This window comes from Oncorhynchus clarkii, chromosome 3, assembly GCF_045791955.1.
Source record: "Oncorhynchus clarkii lewisi isolate Uvic-CL-2024 chromosome 3, UVic_Ocla_1.0, whole genome shotgun sequence".
NCBI lineage: Eukaryota > Metazoa > Chordata > Actinopteri > Salmoniformes > Salmonidae > Oncorhynchus > Oncorhynchus clarkii.
In genome coordinates this window covers 32327078-32332250 of record NC_092149.1, presented here as the reverse complement: position 1 = coordinate 32332250, position 5173 = coordinate 32327078, and positions in this window count along the sequence as shown.

The following is a 5173-nucleotide window of genomic DNA, read 5'->3' as shown; positions in this document are numbered from 1 at the left end:
GGAAAGCGGGGGAGAAAAGGTAACCTAATACGACCAGCAGAGGGAGACAGGGTGAAAGGACAGGACAGAAAGACACAACATGACAATACATGACAGATACTCACACTCTTCCGTGTGTTTGATACTCACACTCTTCCGTGTGTTAGATACTCACACTCTTCCGTGTGTTAGATACTCACACTCTTCCGTGTGTTTGATACTCACACTCTTCCGTGTGTTAGATACTCACACTCTTCCGTGTGTTAGATACTCACACTCTTCCGTGTGTTTGATACACACACTCTTCCGTGTGTTAGATTCTCACACTCTTCCGTGTGTTTGATACTCACACTCTTCCGTGTGTTTGATACTCACACTCTTCCGTGTGTTTGATACTCACACTCTTCCGTGTGTTAGATACTCACACTCTTCCGTGTATTTGCGTAACGCTCCACATGGGATGCCAAGAAATGGACTGATAGAGGAGCATTGTAGCTAGTGGTCCTCAATGACCATGAGGATTGTCACTTGTGCTTTCCCATTGAACTTGTATTGTGGTGTTGCCGTACAAAGATAGTGTTGATTCTTTAACCTGCGTAGCCCAGCTATGTCATAGATCATGACTCTGTCACGCCCTGACCGTAGATTGCTTTGTATGTTTCTATTTTTAGTTTGGTCAGGGTGTGATGTGGGTGGGTATTCTATGTTTTTGTTCTATGTTTGTATTTCTATGTGTTTGGCCTGGTATGGTTCCCAATCAGAGGCAGCTGTCAATCGTTGTCTCTGATTGAGAACCATACTTAGGCAGCCTGGTTTCGCCCTTGAGTTGTGGGTAGTTGTTTTCTGTTTTGTGTGTATCACCTGACAGAACTGTTTCGTTCTCGTTATTCCGCGTTGTTATTTTGTTTAGTGTTTAGTTTTTGATTAAATTTACAACATGAACACTTACCACGCTCCACTTTGGTCCTCTCCTTCTTCCACCTACGACGACCGTTACAGACTCATTAAGAATGATTGGAACACTATGATAGGGGTTCTATATATATAGACAGACCCATACGTATGTTTTTGGACAGTGACGCCTCTGTACTCCAGAATTTTGGATTTGAGATCAAATGTTTCATATGAGGTGACAGTTTAGAAATGAAAGCACTTTATAGATCATTTGACGTCACAAGTATGTGGACAAATTTAATTTATAGTGTACCAAGTGTTAGCAGTTGATGTTACTCTTCAATAACACAGACCCCAAAGCAAATCAGGGGGAGAATTTATCTTCGAAATATTCTTACACAATGTTGTCCGAAGTTTACTATCTGTTCTAATGTTAATTGCACACAATGACAACATCAAGCTTGTGACTCTACAAACTTATTGGATGCATTTGGTTTTGAGCTTGGGACTATGAGGTTCTACTTGTGTTTTTGTCCAAATGTAGTTATTGACATAGCCTTGTTCTGTTCAATGGTCTCTACCTATATAGTACTCTAATGATCTTCATCACTCTGTAACTTTCTCACTCATCATTCACAATTCGTTCGTGATTATCCATAATCACGGTAGCATCCACATTCATGTGCACATGTAGGATCTTCATTTGAGCCCGTTTGCTACAGCAAGAAAATAATAATTACAGCAACAGGAAATGTGAATTATTATGTGGATTATAAGTAACAGACATTTTTGTAGGGGTTGATACATTTTTTGTAAAGGGAAAAATCGATCTAAACGTTCTAAGTGGAAATTACAAACTTCAGGAGCGTTTTTACACGACAAGTAAAACGTCCTGTATGGCAGGAAAATCCTCCTGCAACAGGGTGATCAAACACACCCACATAATACATGATTCACCATTCACTTCCTATTGGACAAAACATCAGAAACACAACCAAAACAAGCTGTAAATGCCTCCAACATGTTTGTAGTAGATACACAAGCTTGATGCAGTCATCGTGTGCAAGGAATATGGAACCAAATAGTACACTTTAATACACTATAAGTTAAATTTGTCCAAATGGGGAGAATATATATATAAAGCTTTAATTACGAAACGGTAAAAGATATGCATGAAAAAACCCTCAAATAAAAGGCGACATTCTGTCCTGTCACCTCATATAAAACATTTGAGCTTCAATCCAAAATCCTGGAGTATAATGACAAATTAAACATTTTAGCATCACTATCCAAATACATATGTAGGGGAGTGTATCATGTATCACAGTACATGAACAGAGTATGTTCTGTATATTTAGAATCGGAAGAATGAATGCAAACCTATACATTCGCTCAGCAAACATGATTTTGGCATCATAGTACAGGTTTATGTCATCTGAAATCCCAAACCTTAGTGGAAACAACAACGAATGTGTGTTGTAATGACGATGAGAGGTGAATGGGCGCTTCATAGTTTGTTACGCAACAGTTGGAATAGTAGTAGCTAGAAAAATACCTCATTCTACTGCCATTTCCAACAGGCACTTAAAACATGAGTAGCCACACAGCATAGAATGTGTGTGTGTTTGTGTGCAAACCTGTTTATAGGACACAAGCACATGCTTGTGTTTGCTCAATTACACAAACGCACACATGCATACACGCAACAAACACACACACACACACACACACACACACACACACACACACACACACACGCTGGATAAATGTCCAAGAGACAACTGTGGTCAACAACCCTTGCATAGTGGACCGGGCACCTACCTACCCACCCACCTGGCCTGTGTACCAATTTTTATAAACTTTAGCCAACTCCTTTGTTGTTGTCATTCCAAACCTGTTTGAGAACCTGGCTTACCACCCATGACCATAATGCCATTTGCAACACTTGTCCCATATAGCCCATAGGTAACATACCTCCATATTGCCAACCCTTGTGTTTACCCCAAAGCACACCCACAATCCATAAATCAGGAGGCAAAAATAAGCCTGGACGAAAGGTAATGAGGCTGAGGGAGTAAACAACGGAGCATTCTGGGTGAGAGCCTAAATGGCTGACATTAGTGCCCTTTTCATCACAATAATGACCTATCACAGAGTCACTACAAACACAGGATGCATTCCTCCAGGCCCCAGCTGCTGATCTGTGGAGGTATACTCAAACACTGTCCGCCCCATCTCGTCCATGAAGTGTATGTAGCCTATATGTGAACTGGTTGACATGTAAGGGAAAAGTCTGCGTAATGAAGTCCTAGCCAGTCTCTATAGGCGTGAGGCATGCAGCGACTCGCCCCTTAACCTCCTCGAGTCGAGGCTGCAAGCTGGAGCATTTCTCATATGCCTGGTAACATTCCGTCACTTAAAGTCAAGCTCTTGAGTAACTTTCACCCCTCTTAACATATAACTACCAACACTTGGAGTGCTTGTAAAAAGCACTATATCGATGTAGTTTTTACCATTACCCTTTATCTAGATGCAATGCAATAGAAGTTCCCTCGTTGGCCTTCTAGGATTATTAATAGCCCTTCAAGGATTGCTCATCTGTCACAGCTGGCATTCATTCATATCATCATAATGTTTCTGTCAGGTCACAAGAGAACATTGGCGTCAGGTTTGGCTGGGGAAAGCAGCTCAACCTTTGTGGGGGTGTTTATTTCGGTGGAGTTTACTGGGGTGCACACGCGAGCGTGTTCCTGTGTTCCTGGGCAAGCTGGAATGACCTTTGGGCTACTTTGCCAGCTTGTTGAGGGAAACAACGGGGAGATTTTGGGGTACGCAGTTGCAAAATAGCCCACGGTGTTGGCATCTCTTCGTACTCTACGTCCCCCCCCCCCCCCCCCCCCCCCCCCCCCCACACACACACACACACTTTCAGGATAACTTGTTCAAACTGGCTGTGGAGGAGTGGGTTACACAGCAAGTTTGTCTATGTCTCAGCACGGTTAACGTCTCAGTGGCCGTTATTGAAAATAACACAGACATCCTGCATTGGACTGTACAGACGTGCAGATACACACACAAACAAATATGTGTACAGTGAGTTATGACCGCAGCCTTGACAAACTGTCTACAGTAATGTATGTTTCAAGGTGCCCAATGCCAGCTGAATAAAGGTGCTCTCCATACGTGACACACAACACGCATACCGCAAATGAGCCTGGCTCATGTAGAACCCTTCCTCTACATACATACATGAGGGTAATATTACCCTGTCACTAGGCTGTAGAATAAGGGTCGTACAGGGGGGCAGTGACATATGTTATATTATATGACTGCATGCGCAAAACATGAATTGGATTGAATGTCTTGATATCCAATTCTAGAAAATGATCATGTGACCAGCCCTCTTGACATTGCAGAGCACCAAAAAGGGCTATATACTGAAACAACTTTACGGTATGGTTAAATTCAACCTAATTCACGTTATGTAAGACTTGTGACCTTTGACATTTGGGTGACACACTTAAAGCGAGCGTTCCTTGAAACCATCCAAGCCCTTTTGCTATGTTGGTATGCTTGAGGGCACTGGATTATGCTTGTATTGTCATCACGTTATTCACTTTGATCCTTTGAAGGGATTGCACAAAACATTTGAAGAGAGAGAGAGAGAGAGAGAGAGAGAGAGAGAGAGAGAGAGAGAGAGAGAGAGAGAGAGAGAGAGAGAGAGAGAGAGAGCGATCAGAGCCATGATAAAGAGACAAACCGTTGCAGACAATTCAACATCATTATTTACATACAAGACAGAGCCATAGATCAGATTAAGCAACATAACCATGTGATTCAACTCAACCAATCAAAGACCTCCTCTCCAGTCACACTGCATGTTTTTGACTGTTGTTGGCACAACAGAGCACATTCGAACACCAATTCCCTTCCATTCCCAGCCAGCCTATCCTGACAGATCTGTTTTTAAACATATTATGATTGACAGCTCTCTGGACCAATAAGGAGGCAACTCGGCCCACAACAAAGGTATCGGCATCCAGTGAATGGCTGTAAATCCTTTGGGCCCACTTTTAGAGATCCCTGCTGCTGCTACTGCTGGCTGTCGCATTTGGCTACTCTCCCTCTACATGCCATCCCTACACACGGGTCTGATTCGTTGTCTCTCAGATGGCCATCTGCACCTGTCCCCTTCAACTGTGCTTTCTTAAATAAACCAGCGCTGGTGTGGAATAAATCACTCAAGGAATAAGTGCCAGGGTGGAGAAAGGGCTAATATGTACCTCTGAACTCTTCATCC